Consider the following 20973-nt stretch of genomic DNA (forward strand, 5'->3'; position numbering starts at 1 on the left):
AACCATGTTTCAATAATGTGACAGTGTCAGTTTGCTATATACCCGCTGATCTCCCAACTTGGCAAATGTAAGATGATGAATGTGGCTAACTGTGATTTCCAAAACCCATTATGGGTACACAGGGCAATGAGTGACACATTTCAGATGCAATGACTACACTTGTGCCCATGCATTCTGTCATGGATGACCACAATATACACTGTCAGCATATATTTCATTGTTGTATTAAAATATTAAAAATGGCCAATCCATGTCTTGCTTCAAATTGTCACCAAGTAACGCAGAGGATCCCTGCCATTATGGTGTCAGAGGGGGCATATGTGGCTCAGGGTACACTGTTAATGTAACATATGTAACCTACACACAACACAGGTCCTACATGTAAGGGACCATAGAAAGCATAATAAATCATTACCTTCAATCAACCCACATGAGCATCACACAGTAACTGATTGTCCCCTGATGCACAAGCCACAATACCAGAGTGACTGGTATTGCAGTGCTCCAGGAATGTGGCTTTGCATGTCTCTCATTACTATAAATGATGAGAGGAGTACACTCCATAAATGAGTCTGCAACCAACTGATGGAGCATGTTTGTCACCACATGATAGTTAGGACCACTACATGTGTGCAGATGTGTGTGTATCACTCACTGGAGTGAAAGGGTCTAAACATGTTTGCAGTGCGATGTATGTTGGAGTATCATCATGCCTGAGAGGCTGGACTTTCAGCTATAATGTCACACACAGTAATTTTATTTGAAAGCGTTGTACAGTGCACAGACTTTGGGCACATTCCACCCTTCCATGCTTTACAGGTGGACCTGCCCATTACACAATTGGCGAAGTGGCTCGATTTGCGGACCCAGACATATCCAATAAGTGTTGAATTTTCTGTTCTGTGTTGTGTTTGCAGCTGTTGTGTGATTGACTCCTGTGTGTTGGACACATAGCAAGGTATGATGTGCTGACACATGATCTAATATGTAACTTGACTGGAGTTTCACTTTTATTTCCATATTTGAGTTGGACAATCAGTAGTGTATAGTCATATTTTGGGACTATAGTGCAGCCCTCTAGGCATGGCCATGTGAATAGGGTGACATTTGTTGTTACATTTTTTATAAAGAAAATTTCGCAGAGGGCCATATTCATGATTTAGTCAGCAAGTCAGACCCTGAATCTCACAGAATAGGGATGCCAAAGTCTTATCCACAGACTTGAGCCTCCCTGTTCACTAATGAACATGTTCGACTGTATGTTTGACTTCCTAGCAGCATGTAGCTCCACATGTTGTGCTACGTGTATGTGACACTTGAGTACAATGTCATAGGTGTGCATGCAGCTCATGCCCAGATGTGTGCTTGCATCTATCTGCTTGTTGTAGGACAGGTATTGGTGGTATCAAATGATGTTGATAATTGTCTGCAATTACAAACTTAAATGTGGATGGGATTGTCCAAGGTTTGCGTCTATCCTAGTTGGACACCCTCCTTACTTGTGGTGGACTGCCTAAACCCATGTACAGCTGTCCAAAGCTTCCTGGATGTCCTTGATGTTTGAAAGTATGGGTTGCTTGTCCATTCCCTACTGAGGCACAGGCTTAGGGTCATGAAATGTGGACCTAGGTGTGATGATCCAAGTTTAGTACACAGACATGTAAATCTGTAAATCACTTGTCCAAACCTAGGATACCCACTCTTGATTAGCAACTGCATACCATCCTGGCAATTCCATTCACAAATCACAGATCTTGTGGCCATTGATTGTCATCCAGAAGATAGTCATTTTATTGGCCTGTTACATATGGAGGACTTGCAGCATGTTTTATGTGAATAATGGCTGAACAATGATGCTTAGATCATTTAAGTTGGTACACATCTTTTAGAGCATTGCTGTGCTGTTAGATAGAACATGTGTAGGCTGCGTTGGCATGTACTTCCTCAGGGAGAATCTGGGATCTGTAAAATGATAAGGCCTGTTTCAGCTACATTAGATGTATTGTCTGATTCTCATCAGTAGCTATATCACACAATGCAGAACCTAATGTTTGGCTTTATCTTTTTTAACAGCAGCCAATATGGATGCCAGACAGATCTGTGAATTTCAGGGGCGGGTGATGCGTTACCGCCACATTCTGGATGTGGAGTCTGGGTTCCAGTACATGGCACGGCGTTATCGCCATGAAAGAGCACCCAGGTGCACCAAGGATGACAGCCACCACTGCAGGACCATCGACTTCCTCAGCTCCAGGACCACTGACAGCAGCTCCTGCACCTCCCCCTCCAAGCATGGCACCTCCAACTGGACAACGCTCAACAACTGGCACTCAGACCACCCCTGCTTGCAGTCATTGGCACTGGTGATTTTCGTGCTATGCAACGTGACATGCAACGGATTTTGCACAGACTGGACAGGCTGCAGCAGCAGGTGTCACAGATAAATAAGAGGGTGTGTGCCATTAAGAAGACCCTGCGGAGGGCGAACTTGTGAATCTGATACCCTCACCCAGGATTCCCTCCCGCTCCCTCCTCTTTCCTGGTTCTTTTAGTGGGTTTAGGGGGCTTAGTGTTAGGTTAGAATAGGCTGTTAGTTTAGTTAGTAGTAGTGGGTTGGGGGGGCTGGGGTATGATATTTTTACATGTTTTTATATGTGTGTGGGTGGGTGGGTGGGGGATGATGTTGGGGTTTTTGTGTATTACATAAAAAAAAACTAACAAAATATTTGTTTAGTATAAGATAGTATGTGTTTAGGTTAGTATCTGTTGTCCTCCATGTGTCCCGTCATATAAGGGGGTGGGGGTTGATGTTTAGAGTGTTTACTTAAATGTGATAAGTAAGTTTAGCTTAGGGTAGTTAGGGCCAGTTGTGGGTAATGTGTAGTTAGGATAGGTTAGGTTACTTAAGGTGTTTGCCCTAGTCTTAGAATCCTTTTTTACTGTTAAATAAATATTTAGGTACTCCTTTACAGTATGTGTCATATGTTTGGGGATCAGGGCCTTTGCATGGGTCGACAGTGTCAATTTAGTATTTGCATTTGTGTTCCATCCTGCATTCAAATCCCAATTGAGCTGTCACAATGGCAGCTACACCAAAACTACTTCTCTATGCATCTGCCATCCGTTTCCCCCACCACTCAAGGTTACTATGGATCCCAATGTGTTGTTAAGTTTTGATGTATGGTTTCAATCTGACATACTTTGAGACAAGATTTGGTATTGAGGGCACTGTGTTACGTCTGCCTGCAGCCTGATGGTCATGTGAACCCTGATAAGGTGAGTGGTGGTATAATCTCATGTAGTATAGTATACATTACTCACACCTATCATTTGTTACATTGTACAGCCAGGTTACTTATTTTTATGTACACTCATACACATCTATTCCTGCTGTATGGTGTGTGTGAGGAAATTTGAGTCAAATGTGACATACGTAAAGATTGTCTGGAAGAAAAATTAGAAGACAATATTTTTCAGCTTAGACATCCCTTGAAGAAGACTTACTCTGTCCAACACAGCATTATACTGTATAGTTTCTATTTACCTCAGAATTAACCCTCAGAAAGGGCAGATGATGGTAAAATCCTGACCACAGTGCATAGTTATCAGCCCACATTCTTTCAAGGCAGTTGTATTGACATTCTATGGGCATTGACATGAGGCAAACATCACTAAACTCCCTCACGTTTGATATCTCACATTACACAGTTACAAAGTGGTTGTGTAAGTGCTATTTATTTTAAAGTGCTGTAGTGCTATTTTACATAGTCCAGGATTGTGAGTCCATTAGTGTGACACCTTCCATTGTGATCCTACACAAGTGCAAAAGGACATGTCATTGGACATGCTGGGGTGAAGTGTCATACAGTGCAGAGGGACATGAATTGCCAATGAGGTAGTGAGAGACAATCACAGGGCATAGTGACAAGGTAAACAGTGGGCTGGAGAACAGTGCTTGTGAGCAGCTGTTGCAAGACTGGCATGTTACAAAGCACAGGACCTTGGTTATAAGTGGCTATGTGGCAGGGACTTGTGCTACCGGGTACTCTTACGGGTGAAGGTGATCTGTTCCACATCTTCTGATGTGTGTGTCATCTCCTCTGCCCTTGAATGTGGTGGGTTTGAAGGGGCATCACACACTTCAGTATTTGAAGGCGTGGAGTCAGAAATCCCAGTAGGTGCCAACTCTGGGGCTATTAAGGGCAGTACTGCAGCAAGGAGGAGCTGCTGGTTCTTAAGGATAGCAGCTACATCACGGTGGTAGGCAGCCAGGTCGGCCCTGAGGGGATCAATATTGCATTTGTGCACGCATTGAAAGGTTTGTTGTTGGAGATGTTGTGTCAACTCCCTTACTGCTGTGCTGATTTCCTTCACACTTTGTTGAATTTCTTGCAAGATTGATGTTCACCCTTGCGTGGCTGCTGGCTGTTCTGCAGTTGACATCATGCACGAACACACCCCCTCTAGGCTGGCTGCCATATTTTGCATCCCCACCCGCACCTCCTTGGCCAGCTCCTGCTGTACTCCAACTACAGTCCTCTCAAAGCTGATGCCAGTGTCGTCAGAGTCCTCAGCTGGGTTGGAGCTGGCAGGTCGTACTATTGGGGTGGTGGGTGGTTCCTCTGTGATGGCTGCTGTATCTGTGCTCCTCCTTGCGACTGAAGGTGGGGTCTGGAGGGTTCCGAGGATAGTTTGGAGGGTCTGCTGGCTGATGTTTATCAGCTTGTCATCCATGTCATCAGGGAATTCCAGGACAGGCATATCCCCAGGAGAACCATTGTCCTCTGCAATGAGTTGTGGCATTTGTAATGTGACGTCCCTGACTTCCTATTAGTTGCACATTGGGATATTGGTTCCTGTTCATTGTTCCTTTCATTAATATTAGCCTTCTCCCAGGTCTATGCCCCACCTGCATATCACATGTAGTGTGGGCAGTTTGGGGCAATGTCAGTGTCATATCCTCTAGGTGTAGGTTCTGCCCAAATTGTATGTTGCCACCTTCTTGTCCTACTCAACCCTCCGTCTACTTCCATTCTCATGCTGTGGCCTTGCACTGGCTGTGGGTGTTCTGATGGCACTTGCATCACATTTATCAATGTGGAACTGCCCCAGTCTCAGATATTTCACATCCAGCTATATGTTGCTGAGACCTAGCATATACTATGTATAGCATTGGCATGGCACACTATAAATGTCAGCATTGGGACTGTGTAATGTTGATGGTGGGGAATGTGTGCTACATTGGATTGCACTGATGGTCCTAGCAGTGTTCCATTTCCTCTTCTGACTGTGCGGGTGTATTTCACTAGCCAGTTACATATGTCCTCCCCCTCAATGCTGTTGTCTAAGCAGTATAACAGTTGGGATTGTTGCATGGTGTCATTGCAGCTATTGTGACCCAGGCACAGGGTGGACCCTGACATATGCAGCATGGGTATGACATTACTGCTGTGTACCTCATAATGTTTCTGACAATGGCTGATGTTTGTAGCGACTATGGACATTCACATTTGACAGGTTTAGCAAATGTTTATTGATTACAGGGGATAGATAACGTTGTCATCCTGAACCCTCTAATTTGGGTGTGTTTGATCCATGGGCACGTAACTGCCATTAGCTACTTGACCTGCACACACAGCAGAGGTGGTACTGGCAACTGTTGTCAATGTTAAATTCCACTTGCGGATATGGCCTGAGACTGTTAATTGAGCCCTAGTTCATGTAGAAACAATACCAGCTGTCATGTGATAGCAGGCAAGTTTTACTTTGTACCCTACCCTCCTGGACTGGCTTTACCTTTCTATCATCCTTGGCATGGCAGCATACCCCAATGCAAATGTTGTTGGTGTAGTGTAGTACTGTGCCTCAGGTTTCCTCTGAACAGCCCATGCCCCCGTGCCGTGCCCATTTGTCCATTCCAGTCCCTGAATATCATGATTTCCATGCATTGTGTAGTAGGTAGGCCCCCCCCTGCTTACAGTTTACAAATGGCCATTTTTGTTCCCCATTCGACTTACCCTGCATCTGTGTTGTCTCCTGGGAGTCTGCGCTGTCCTGTCCTTGAATCCCTGTGACGATCTCCTCAGGGATGACGGCTGCCACCATCTCCTCCATGTGGTCCAGGGTTTCCTGTGGTGCTGGACTCCCACCTCCAGGCTGCAGTGCTGCCTTCCTGTTCCTGGCCATCATTTTCTTGGTCCTGCGCTTGCAGTCATGCCAGCGTTTCTTGCACTCAATGACTGTTCTCCGTACTTCAGCCACACTGTTTATCTTGTCGACAATTTGTTGCCAAATTGCCTCTCTCCTACCAATGCATTCATTGTTAGCTCCTGGGAGCTTTACATTGTAACAATATCTAATACAGCATATTCTAGCAAGCAGTTCTCATGGGAAAAGAAAACATTTGCTAACGTTTGGTCAACTCAGTGGAAAAGAACAATTTGCGTATTCATTTTCTTACAGGGTTATCTTAACAAAGCAATTTAACATGCAACAGTGCAAACTAGGCTCAAAAACTTGCAAACTTAAGGCTTACAGTTAATAAAGCAAATAAATAATAAACAATTGTTAATATAACATACTACTACATTAATTTAAACATAAGCACATCAACTCATTTTAATAAGCAATTAATAATGAAACTTTGTGATTACTGACGACCACTCAAGTAGGAACATTTTCCAAGTTGTGCATTATTTTTCTATATTAAGTCAAATTCTATGCAGATTCATAATTTATTTTTTAGGGGCTGGTGGGGGTGTTGTGGTTTATTTTTTAGGGGCATGGTTGCGGATGGGTTAATTTATTTTTTAGGTGCGGGGAAGGTTTAAGGGAGAGCGGGAGGAGGGTGGAGAGGGGAAAGGATCAGGAGAGGACGCAGTGAGGTAGGTGAAGCTGGGGGCAGAATTTTGGTAGGTAGTCTTTAGGGGTGGATGTGGATTTAGGGCTTAGGGTGGGTGGGTGTGTCGGGGTAGTTTATTTTTTAGGGGTGGGGTTAAGGATGTTTATTTTTTAGGGCATAGGGTGGGTGCGGGGTCTGGGTAGTTTACTTTTTAGGGGAGGAGTCATTTATTTTTGAGGGGCAGGGGAAGGTCTAAGGAAGCGTGGGAGAAGGACAGAGAGGAGAGGAGGAAGGATCAGGAGAGAACGCAGTGAGGTAAGTGGGGCTGTGGCACGGTTTGAGGGGTTAGTTTTTAGTGGTGGGTGGATTTAGGGCTTAGGGTGGGTGGGGGTCGGGTTGTATATTTTTTTAGCAAAGGGGTGGGGGACTAGTTTGGTTTTTTATAGCTTAGGGTGGGTGAGGGGGTTCGGGTAGTTTACTTATTAGGGGTGGGGAAAGGTTTCATGGTGGATGGGGGTGTCAGGGTAGTTTATTTTTTAGGGGCAAGGTCGGGGGTTGGGGTAGTTTATTTTTAAGGGCGGGAGGTCGGGGTAGTTTAATTATTAGGGGTGGGGGAAGGTTTTAGAGCTTTTCAGGGGTGGCGGTGTTGTGGTCGTTTTTTTAAATGTAAACAGGTAATAGGGTTTTAGAGGGGGGTTAGGAGTGGGGGTGGTTTTGGGCCTTAGGGCAACTGGGGGGGCTGGGGTAGTTTTTTTAGATTAAGAAAGAGGAGTGTATGACACAACCACATATGCCATTTCTTCATATGCCTTTACTAGGCATGCTTTTACAGCGAAATTCGTTGTAATGGCATGCATGGTAAAGGCATGCGTGGAAAAGATGTGGTTGTGTTTCCGACCACGTTATTAAGGCATGTGTGGTTCCGGAATGCATGGTTGTGTCACACAACCGAAAACAAGCACTCATGGTGAAAGAAATACTGGAAGTACCTGAGCCAAGGCTAAAGGATAACACATAGAAAGTATTTGGAAAGTAAAGCTAAATTCCAATTCATTAAAGAATAAAGCATGTATGATGCAAACCAACTCATTACGATTAAAAGTGAAATTAATACTATAAAATAGTATAAGGAAAAATACATAATCATAAAATAATACAGTAAAATGTTTATAAGTATACTTTCCAGAATGAAAGCTTTTTGTGAGGAAATTCTACTGAAAATGTAGGATTTGCAGATTTTTTTTATTTTTCAAAGAATACTGTATCGAGGGTTATTCAGGTCAAACAATGGTGAATTTGTCACTCTTTAATAAGGAACAGCTTAGGTATTCTACCAGAGTATTGTGGGCACAACTTTGTGTTACAAATATATTGTGGCTTACACATTGATTACAATAATTTCAGTAAAATTCTTTATTTATATTCAAAATATATTTACAATTATATACAGATAAAAACAAGGCATAACAACGAATGTGAAACACATCAATATCGAATAATTAAAAAATGTTAGGAACATTTGTACTCATAACCTTATTTTCATGTAACAGAAACCTGAATGCATATTGATGTCAATTCATGAAACCTTTAAAAAATGTGAAAACTTTTATACATATTACTTCAAATTTTGGAGGATCAAAGATTTTGTGTGTCACAGCAGCAAGTCTGAAAGCATATTAGTATAAATTAATTAAACCTTTAAAAAATGTAAAAACATTTGTGCAAATTGCTTCATTATTATTTATAAAAATATTTTCAAGTTAAATATGTATAGCTGAGTACAGACTTACTATATTGACTCCACATATATGTGCCTTGACACTATATACATCATCTAGGTACCTGGATGTAGATCTCAGAATTATAAATATATATTTAACTATGCTTACTTGCTTCCACAATATTTTGGCTTTTAATAATTTAGGACAGAATATTTTTGTAAGATATCGCTCTCCCTCAACAACATGATGTGCAACTTTCTCTTATCTTCAGTATTATGTGTATGCCTTTTTATCCCCAACCGCATTTCACTTATTTTTTTTTCCACTGTTCAGGCAAGCTCTGTTCTTGTGATTTATCAGGTTCTTAATGGCGAAAGATCAAATGTACATTAATCACTCTCCTAAATTATGTAGAACTAGGCATAAAAGGAAGAAAGTCTCCAGCCTTATAGTGAGTACTTCCAGTCCTTACCATTGTTTGCTTTGTCTTGCGATTCCAATTCTTTTTCCTCCTGCTGGCCCAATTTTGCATACAACAGATCCTGAGGGATCACTAAAAATGCAGATTTGGTGGACATCCAACAGGTAGTTTAACAGGTGGTCCCTAGCTAGTGCTACACCACATAGGCTCAAGCGAGTATGTCTCTCAGGCCGTTCTAAAACCAGGCTGGTAGCAGCATATATAGCATTTTATACTGCAGCAGCTGCACCCAGGGAGATGTTCTGAGGTATCCCTGGTGTTCTTTGGCACATGAGGTCCTTTCATGGTTATTTTTTAATGAAAGGTCAAATCAAATCAAATCAGGGTTTATAAAGCGCAACTACTCACTCGAAAGGGTCTCAAGGCGCTAAGGGGGTTTATCCTCTGATCTTCAGTTGAAGGGCCAGTTTTTAAGGTCCTTCCTAAATTGAGGTAGCGATGGGGACTGCCTGAGGGGCAGGGCAGGGTGTTCCAGCTGGAACGGTAATGTTTATGAATATTATGAACATTAGCTTTCAATAAAGGTCACAAACATTAGAACAAGTAAAGTGTTTACATTTCCACTGAAAGAGAACATATTCTTTTTACAAATGGTAAATGCAAGATGTGGGGGAGCTGAGCAACAAGCACATCACCATCCCCCACTTCTTCATCCTCTCTGCATTCCCTGTTTCCAGGTTCTGTCGGGGGGAGAGGTCGGTGTGGCAGCTATAACACATGTTTTCCCATAAGTACAGTTCTCTAGAGGTTCTCGTGGTTAGGAGAATGTAGGCGGTGCCACAACACTGCATTCTGGGGTTGGCCTTTTTCAAAACAAGTTAAGAAGAGAAACTCCCCAAAGCCCTGTTGAATTTGATTACAAACTTGGCAGACTATCACTGCTTAGCAGGAGGCTGCTGTACGATTTCCACAGACCAGGCATGTAAACTGGAGTTCTGCTCCAGTGTGAAAAATAGAGATATTGGCAGAGACCGGTCTAGCAACTTCTATTGTCCTGCAGAAGCCATGCAGGCATGCCATCCTCCCAGCTTGTTCACCTGGGGTCCTTCAGTAAACTCAACAAAAGCAGAGAAGGCAAGACAATGCCACTCTTTCTCCTCTCCTTCCTCTACCCTTCCTGTGACAGGAGGAGCTCTACACCAGGAGACAACATTTACAAATGCAGATAAGCGAAGTGGGACTTGCCTGTCAAGCACACTGCCTTGCACCACCTTTTATGGTTTAGTTATCCCTGACCAGGGCCTTTCATCCAGGTGACCTGCACCGACGACAGAATGAGAAATCTTGAGAGGGCCCTGAATGGCCCTAGTGTCTGTCCTTGAGCCTATGGACTCACTCCCTTTATTCTTTTGGGTTTGATTGCCTTCGACAAACTTCTTCACCAGGGTCAATCCTCCTAAATGTAAAGCCATAATCTGGAGTCACCCAGACCCCAGGTCACAAGATATCCTTATTTTGAGACTGAGGCCCATACTTATACTACTTTGCTCCGCATTTGCGTCATTTTTTTACTTAAAAGCGGCGCAAATTTAGAAAATACAATTATATGTTGTAAGTATGATTCGCTTCTGCGTCAAAAAATGACGCAAATGTGGCACAAAAAAATTATAAATATGGGCCCGAATATCCTAGCCGTAAACCAGTAAAATAGACTTACACAGTGGGTGTTATTTCTACAAGCTATTAACTCTTTTTTTTTACACGGTGTAAAACTTCTGTTTCATTCTTTTACAGGTTTCAAACAGTAGATAATGTGTACAATGTCTGTGCCTTGATTTAACGCGGAGTATCGCTGTTTTATGTGTATAGTGATTTTTCACGTTTCACTAGTTTACATCTCTTACTGTGCATCTATTTGTTTCTATTTTTAAGCTATGAATAAAGTGTTACATATTTACAAAGAATCATACATAAAAGGTGTTAGAAATGGGGTCTTTGGTTGACAGTCAGGTTACCCCCTGTTCAAGCAAGGACCCTCACTCTAGTCAGGGTAAAAGAGAATCACCCTCAGCTAACCCCTGCTTAACCCCTTGGTAGCTTGGCAGAGCAGTAGGCTTAACTTCAGAGAGCTAGGTGTAAAGTATTTGTACCAACACACACAGTAACTTAATGAAAACACTACAAAATGACACAACACCGGTTTAGAAAAATAGGAAATATTTATCTATACAAAACAAGACCTAAACGACAAAAATCCGACATACACAAGTCAAGTTATGAATTTTTAAAGATTAAACTCAAAAATAGCGCTTAGAAACAAAAATGCTTCGATGAGATGTTAACACAGCGTCGTGACGGAGTCGTTCCCAACAAGCCGACACCAGCGGCGCCGGACACGGAGTCGTGTAGACCCCCAAGTACAGTACCTTTGGTGAAGAGTGAAAACAAGCCGATGCTCGAAGTCGGGGATCGCGGCCTCTGTGCGAAACGTTGAATCCGTGCACTTCGAGCGGCGTCGGTCACGACGTGGTGCGGCGACTTCCACGGTGTCGCGGACTTCAGCGGGGCTGCAGCGGCGTCGGGCCTGCGAAGAGCGTCGCGTTCCAGCGAGGGTCACGGCGTCGGGTGCAGGCGGCGTTACCGGATTCAGCAGCGGCGTCGGTCCGGAGTCGCCCGAAGTCGATTTCCTTGGATTTCCACCAGCTTTCCTTTCAAGGGCCCAGGGACTGGATAGGGCACCACTTGTCAGAGCAGGAGTCTCTCCAGAGACTCCAGGTGCTGGCAAGGAGAAGTCTTTGCTGTCCCTGAGACTTCAAACAACAGGAGGCAAGCTTTAAATCAAGACCTTGGAGATTTCTTCACAAGATGGAAGGCACACAAAGTCCAGTCTTTGCCCTCTTACTCTGGCAGAAGCAGCACTGAAGGAAAGCTCCACAAAGCACAGTCACAGGCAGGGCAGCACTTCTTCCTCAGCTATCAGCTCTTCTCCAGGCAGAGGTTCCTCTTGGTTCCAGAAGTGTTTCTAAAGTCTGTAGATTTGGGTGTCCTTCTTATACTCATTTTAGTTTTTGAAGTCACCTTTCTTCAAAGACTCACACCTACTTGTGAAATCCTGCCTTGCCCAGGCAAGGCCTCAGACTCACACCAGGGGGTTGGAGCCAGCATTGTCAGAGGCAGGCACAGTCCTTTCAGATGAGAGTGACCACTCCACCCCTCCCTCCTAGCAGAGATGGCTAATCAGGAAATGCAGGTTACACCCCAGCCCCCTTTGTGTCACTGTCTAGTGCGAGGTGAAAAACAACCCAACTGTCAAACTGACCCAGACAGGGAATCCACAAACAAGGCAGAGTCACAGAATGGTTTCAGCAAGAAAATGCTCACTTTCTAAAAGTGGCATTTTCAAACGCACAATCTTAAAATCAACTTTACTAAAAGATGTATTTTTAAATTGTGAGTTCAGGGATCCCAAACTCCACATGTCCATCTACTCTCTAGGGGAATCTACACTTTAATCATATTTAAAGGTAGCCCCCATGTTATCCTATGAGAGAGACAGGCCTTGCAACAGTGAAAAACGAAGTTGGCAGTATTTCACTGTCAGGACATATAAACCACATTACTATGGGGGTCATTCTGACCCTGACGGGCGGCGGAGGCCGCCCGCCAGAGTACCCCCCTCCAGAACACCGCTCCGCGGTCATAAGACCGCTGCGGTGATTCTGGCTTTTGCACTGGGCTGGCGGGTGGCCGCCAAAAGGCCGCCCGCCAGCCCAGTGCAAAAGAGCCTTCCCACGAGGACGCCGGCTCAGAATTGAGCCGGCGACGTGGGAAGGTGCGACGGGTGCAGTGGCACCCGTCGCGTATTTCAGTGTCTGCAATGCAGACACTGAAATACAATGTGGGGCCCTCTTACTGGGCCCCTGCAGTGCCCATGCCATTGGCATGGGCACTGCAGGGGCCCCCAGGGGCCCCACGACAACCCATACCGCCATCCTGTTCCTGGCGGGAGAACCGCCAGGAACAGGATGGCGGCATGGGTTGTCAGAATCCCCCATGGCGGCGCAGCAAGCTGCGCCGCCATGGGGGATTCCCAGGGCAGCGGAAAACCGGCGGGAGACCGCCGGTTTTCCCTTTCTGACCGCGGCCAAACCGCCGCGGTCAGAATGCCCTGCGGGGCAACGCCAGCCTGTTGGCGGTTCTCCCGCCGACCCTGGCCCCGGCGGTAGTGAACCGCCGGGGTCAGAATCACCCCCTATATGTCCTACCTTATCCATACACTGCACCCTGCCCTTCGGGCTACCTAGGGCCTACCTTAGGGGTGCCTTACATGTAAGAAAAGGGAAGGTTTAGGCCTGGCAAGTGGGTACACTTGCCAAGTCGAATTTACAGTGTAAAAATACACACACAGACACTGCAGTGGCAGGTCTGAGACATGATTACAGGGTTACTTGTGTGGGTGGCACAACCAGTGCTGCAGTCCCACTAGTAACATTTGATTTACAGGCCCTGGGCACCACTAGTGCACTTTACTAGGGACTTACTAGTAAATCAAATATGCCAATCACGGATAAACCAATCACGTACACATTTTACAGAGAGAGCATATGCACTTTAGCACTGGTTAGCAGTGGTAAAGTGCTCAGAGTTCAAAAGCCGACAGCAACAGGTCAGAAAAAATAAGAGGCAGGAGGCAAAAAGATTGAAGATGACCCTGCATAAGCAAAAAAGTCCAACAAAAGGGTTTGCTCTTCAAATGGTTTTAATTAAGCCTGATTGACATTTTTGTTATAGCCAAACCCATCAACTAATTTCCAAATTTCTAGTTAGGTTAAATGTGCGAATGTTTGCCATTTCGGATGCCACAAGATTGGCATGAGTGTTGACCGTAGGAGACTTGTTTAAGCAGAAAATGTCTCACCAAGAAACACTTCCTCCTAGAAGGAGACATTTTCTCGTTGATTGAGTTTTTAAGTCTTGTCTCCTATGACATGTTTTTGCAAGGTATAACCCTCGCGGACAAAAGTTGTTGGAGACACCAACAAATGTGTTTCTTGTAACACGTGTTATTAGAACTTTCACACACTCTAATTGAGACACATGATTTGATGATGAAAGAAGATGTGCTTAAAGGCTAGAGCTGCTGACTTTGGAACAGAAAAGTCCGGTCCAAATCCTGGCCTCAGCTCTACATCAAGTGGTTTATCACTTAACCTCCCCCAGCCTAAAAAGAAATCGAAATGTACAATGGCTGGTTCTTGTCTCAAAAACGCGTCTAGTTCAGATGCAAAGGGCTCTTATGCCCTTGAGCCACGTTTGTGCTATATGAAACTGTGAAAAATTAAAAGGTTTCAGACTTTGAGATTAATACCACATCATCCGATGGGAGGAGATAGAGCGTCCAGGACTTTGGATTTATGAACTTTAAAGCGATAGTATTCAATCTGTGATAGTCCCCTCGATATGTTCTGATTACAGTGACTCTTACACAGCAACTTACACTCACATTATGAGAGGATACTGAGTAGAAAGAAGGGGGGCACAGATGCAATGGCACTCAGATATATTTTTCTGATGTATAACACATAATCTGATTGGCTATATACAGGTTGATAAGTAAAAAGTTCATGTCTGTGATGCCAGTATTCAGCTTAGAATGTACAGTGTGCAAAAAAGCGCTTTTCAAGCCAAGTTTCACGCTCAGAACCTCACGGCGGTGCCAAGCTGATTTGTATTTGAACTACGCACAACAGTTATCTATCTATCTATCTATCTATCTATCTATCTATCTATCTATCTATCTATCTATCTATCTATCTATCTATCTATCTATCTATCTATCTATCTATCTATCTGTCTGTCTGTCTGTCTGTCTATCTATCTATCTATCTATCTATCTATCTATCTATCTATCTATCTATCTATCTATCTATCTATCTATCTATCTATCGCATCCCTGGCCATCGTTGGTGAGCCTAGCAGGGGTCCGCAGAGATGGCTGTCGGGCGTGGGAGTTCAGTTTAGCGCCACCACGCGCCTCACCACTTCAGGGCATCCAGGGGCCCCAGCAACATATCACTTAGGAGAGAATGAATGGCTGACAGACAGTAACCAAATAGCAAGCAAACACTCAAAGCATGAACTACGGTCTGGATGGCGTTGGGGAGTCTGTTAGCACGCACAGATTGGAGGCTTCACCCGAGGTAAAGAAAAAAATATATGAAAAAACTATGGATTTTCATAAGGCTGCAAGCCCTGGCTCGAGAAGCCAACAAGAGAATGGGCAAGTCCACCTTACAGGGATGTGACAATATTTCTATCGGTTGAACCAATTTCTTCACTGCCAAGTTCAATGTAATGGCTGTGACTGCTCTGGCTATCGCCAAGAGTCTGCGCTGCTGACTGTTCAGCTTCACTTTAGGGTGCATTGTGCTTGCATTGCCCTAGCGCCGCCTTGTTGATCCCGGGCAACTTTGGCGCGTGGCCGCTGCACGCATTGGGGTGGCTGTGTTGCTCTTCAACAATTAAGAGATGTAACCCTCACACCAATAAAGGGACAGGGTTAATGTATGAACACAAACAAAAAAATTGCCTTTATGGATATTCACAATACGAAACTCTATATATATTGCTGGCACACAACTAGTATTAAAAAAAAGTACTAACGTGGTTATCTTATAGCCATATGTAAGCCCTATTCTCAATAAACACCCTTCTTCATCCTCATTTTGTCTGTAATTTTTCTTGCCTTTATTTTTATACATCTACTTTATTGAATGCATGGTTGCTTATATAATACATTCATCAAATATTAATATTTCATCCCACATTGATTTAAAATTCCTTAAGAATTTTTTTCTAACAACCATATAAACAACACTTATTATACAACAAACACTTTGGGCCTGATTCTGAGACTGGCGGGCGGCGGAGGCCGCCCGCCAGTTTTCCCCCGACAAAATACCGCTCCGCGGTCACAAGACCGCTGAGGGTATTTTGAGATTTGCTCTGGGCTGGCGGGCGGCCGCCAAAAGACCGCCCGCCAGCCCAGGGCAAATCTACCTTCCCACGAGGACGCCGGCTCAGAATTGAGCCGGCGTAGTGGGAAGGTGCGACGGGTGCTGTTGCACCCGTCGCGTATTTCAGTGTCTGCTTTGCAGACACTGAAATACTACGTGGGGCCCTCTTACGGGGGCCCCTGCAGTGCCCATGCCATTGGCATGGGCACTGCAGGGGCCCCGCGGCACCCCCTACCGCGATCCTGTTCCTGGCGGGAGACCCGCCAGGAACAGGATGGCGGTAGGGGGTGTCAGAATCCCCATGGCCATGGAGGATTCCGTAGGGCAGCGGAAAACTGGCGGGAGACCGCCGGTTTTCCCTTTCTGGCCGCGGCTGAACCGCCGCGGTCAGAATGCCCTTAGGAGCACCGCCAGCCTGTTGGCGGTGCTCCCGTGGTCGGTGACCGAATGTCGACGTGGCTTTCTGGTGGTCTTTCAGATGATTCACCCCACCTTCTCCAGGACAAATTTATAAGTTCACTAACAGTTTTTTTTCTGTATATAAAGAATAACTGAAAAAATACAAAGACAATATTTAGTCTCATAAAATATGAATCTAAGGTTTAGCAGCAGCTATACATTCTTCACAATACACCACTAACCACCATCTCTGCAGCTCCCTTTCTTATAAAAAGGTAACTTCTATATCACAATTTCAAATCTCTTTTGCAATTACCAATCAAAACTCCTTTAAAAAACATTTTATTAAAAAAAAAAAAAAAAAAAAAAAAATTACAATTTACTACAATCTCCCCACCACCCAGATCAGGAAGGGACTTCTGTTATCTTTGTGGGCTCAATCTTTACAGAATACAGGAGACATATAAGGAGTCCATGTGCCTTTACACAGAAGCCGGCCATGTTATTAAAGAGATTATCAACAATTGCTGCTTTTTGTTCACATCAGCCTCATCAGCGCCATATTGGAGGTATGGTTACTTGTTTTGAACACAACTTGACCATACGTATCTCGACTGAATTTGAGTTGTCTTTATTCCTGATTCAGCGATCTCTTTAATGCATCTGTTTGTGTTTGTTTTTCTTCTTATCTCCTGTAACATATGAAAATTCTCATGTTAACTTATCAATATAAACTATTACGAGTCCTCGTGTAAACTGCTTGCATGCAGTTAGTGACTGTCCTCACTGAAAGCGCTCTGTTATCTTTTGATATAGTTTGGTATTTACTCACTATTTCTTCCACGTGAAATCCATTTGAACTTATATAAAAAAACGAAAAGAAAAAGCTTCATTAGTTTCCATTTATCAACATGTTCTCTCAGTGGCCTTCATGGGATGCTCTGACTTCATCCTATGCATCCTCCAGCATCTTCCCCACACATTCGAATAAAGGTTAGTAGTGATAGCAGAAGATGCACGATGACCGTGTCTGCGGGCAAGTGAAATGGGCAGAGAAGAAAAATGATGAAGGAAGTACTTAATACCTCCCCTGGGATAAAATTCAATTTGTTCCCAATGAAAAGATGAAAACATGAATGCAAGATTCACAGATAACATCCTAAGGGGATGCTTCCAAGTGATGTCTCTTCCACGCTGCCTAGAGAGAGCACTGCCTTTCCTTCAGCCTAGGCTTCCACAGCCTCTCACTAAATATGAGATCCACAGAAACCTCCACTTGCCAGATAAGTGCATCCCATGGATGATATGTCAACCTTGTGCGGAAGGGACATCATGCACTGTTTGATCCCCATTGACATCACTAGGTCCATCACATCTACCACCACTCATACCTCAGCAGCATCCTGTCTGTTACTCAGACAGTGATGAAAGGGCAAGGACTGGGCACTAGAGACAGTAAAGAAGTCTCTTTCTGATGCTGCGTTCTCGACCACATGGATCAGCGGCAGCAGGGGCAGCCGCGACCAACACCTACCGATCATTCATGTCCGTTCTGACTCCTCCTTCTGCACAGGCATGCTTCAAAGATGACAGCATGATTTACACAGATGGCAATTTTCCCAGCATGCCCTTAGAGAGACGTGCTCCCGCACTGTGCCCTTCCCTTAGCTCACCACTTAAAAAATATGAATATTTCTGTTTGTACCTAATGGAAATATTCCCGCGCACAGACCATGTAACTGCAATTTGCATTTATTCTGTCATTCTGAGTTACTCAAAACTCCTGATTTAGGGACATGTTTCTATTTGTGCCCGAATCAGTATTCCAAGTAAAGTGAAAATTTTGCATGCAGTATTGCTATGTTCAAAATTACCTCAGGGTTTTCTGCAGACCTGGCAAATACTACCTCAGAACAAATGCTCTGATAATGCCCTATGACCCACAGAAATGAGTACAATAACACTGATTTTTCTCTTAACTTCCATGTCAATATGGCATCTCAGAATTTATAGGTGATTCCGCTGCTGAAATTACAGATGTGCATGGTATCAGTAATTTAATGTGCTGAATAGGGGGTGTGAAACTTGCAGGATTTGCATTTTCATAACTGTACAAAATTTTAGGAAAATTACGTGAAATTATTCATGATTACTTAAACTGCTAACTGGTGGAATGTTTTAACATGAAATGTGCAAATAACACACTTTCCACAAACATTAAGGCCCATATTTATACTTTTTGACGCTAAACTGCGCTAACGCAGTTTAGCGTCAAAAAATTTAGCGCCGTCTAACGCCATTTTGAAGCGCCATGCGGGCGCCGTATTTATGGAATGGCGTTAGCCGGCGCTAGCAGACCGGCGCTGCCTGGTGTGCGTGGAAAAAACCCACGTAGACCAGGCAGCGCCGGCGTAGGGGGAAAATGGCGTTAGGGCGTCTTAAAATGGGGCAAGTCAGGTTGAGGCAAAAAAATCGCCTCAACCCGATTTGCGCCATTTTTTTCGACGCCCAGACGCCATTTAAATGACTCCTGTCTTAGTAAAGACAGGAGTCATGCCCCCTTGCCCAATGGCCATGCCCAGGGGACTTATGTCCCCTGGGCATGGTCATTGGGCATAGTGGCATGTAGGGGGGCACAAATAAGGCCCCCCTATGCCACCAAAAAAATTTAAAAAATATAAAAAATTATACTTACCTGAACTTACCTGAATGTCCCTGGGGTGGGTCCCTCCATCCTTGGGTGTCCTCCTGGGGTGGGCAGGGGTGGCAGGGGGGGTGCCTGGGGGCAGGGGAGGGCACCTGTGGGCTCATTTTGAGTCCACAGGCCCCTTAACGCCTACCCTGTCCGAGGCATTAAAAAGTGGCGCAAATGCGTGGTTTTTTGACCCGCCAACTCCCGGGCGTGATTTTTGCCCGGGAGTATAAATACGACGCATTTGCGTCGCCGTCATTTTTTTAGACGGGAACGCCTTCCTTGCATCTCATTAACGCAAGGAAGGCGTTCACGCAAAAAAATGACGCTATTTGCCCATACTTTGGCGCTAGACGCGTCTAACGCCAAAGTATAAATATGGCGTTAGTTTTGCGCCGAATTTGCGTCGAAAAAAACGACGCTAATTCGGCGCAAACGGAGTATAAATACGGGCCTAATTACTTACGTTCTGGTCATTTATTTTGTTTCCGTGCACTCATGCAAAACCTTTGAAGTGAACGCTGCATAATTACACAACATGGCTTAAGAGCATAATTTCGGGAATTTCATGTGACAAGCTGAACAGCAGCATAATGGAAATGACGCCCTAGCCTAATGCAATATTATTGCATCAGAAATTCTAATGCACTTTAAATGAGGCTTTAGCATTGAAAGTCACACTCATATTTAACGTTCCTACCTGTTCCATTTATTCAAATATATGTACACATCTGTAGATCTGGCATTAGCCAACCAAAAAAATACTCTTAGTACTAGGAGCTTTTAGCGATCCCCTTTAACAAATATTTTGTTTTTGTGTCATTGAAGTTTTTTTTCCACCCCTACAGCAGTGGTTCCCAACCTGTGGTCCAGGGACCCTTTGGGGCCCTCAAAGCCACCTAAGGTGGTTAGTGACTGCCTAGAAATTAAATAATATGAGCAAATTAGGACCCCAGCTTTCAGTAATGGCTCAGTGGGGGGTCCCCGGATTCGAATTATCATTCAGTGGGGGTCCCCGGATTCCAGTATTGATAAAGTGTGGGTCCAAGTAGTCAAAAGGTTGGGAACCACTGCCCTACAGCATACGTCATAGGGCAGTGGGTGAGCCCAATTCACTTAACTGCTGTGAATGACAGCATTCTGCTCAATAATAAGGAGGACATCTGCACACAAAGTAGTTCTCTTTAGTACCATGGACTACTATGGCAATGCATGCCTTCTGAGACCAAAAAATATTTGTTTGCGTATAGCCATTTTTTTTGCTATTGCCGTAGGCCCACCTTCTTCCCGAAAATAAAGTTTTACAAAAACCATGACAAAGAAAAGCCAGGATTGACAAAGTCAAGCGGCTGGTAGTCAACCCCAAACCGATTGGCTTTAGCAATGCACATATTGAAGAACAATGTTGCTGATGTTGCATTAAAATTTAAGTTAGAAAAACAAACCTTTTGGGAATAAAATGGATGGTACAACTGGACCTTTATTTGTTGACCTTTAGTTTGCAACTTTTTGTCTCAGTCTGTCACTTTAAGTATATGGTTGTGTTCCTATCACTTCTGGTCAAAAGAGCACAAATCCAGTCAAGCTTATTCCAAAGAACTGTTGCCACTAAGGTGCTGAGATAAGCTGCTCTACAACTTGGTGATTTAGGAAAGTGAAGCTTACTGTGTGTTGTGTGCCCTTGATGAACCATGAACTCTTAACTTTCCTTCTCTTCCGTCAGCCTGGGTTCGGGCCAGGCTGGCCACTCTATCACTATGGTATTTCCCCAGTGAGTTGCAAGCTTGGGGGTTGATTTGAGAGCAGGATGGGCTTCTCTGACCCAACCATGCTCACATGCATGATGTAGTGGACCCCTTAAGCAGTATGGGGCTGATTTATTT

This window comes from Pleurodeles waltl, chromosome 6 (assembly GCF_031143425.1).
Source record: "Pleurodeles waltl isolate 20211129_DDA chromosome 6, aPleWal1.hap1.20221129, whole genome shotgun sequence".
Classification (NCBI taxonomy): Eukaryota; Metazoa; Chordata; class Amphibia; order Caudata; family Salamandridae; genus Pleurodeles; species Pleurodeles waltl.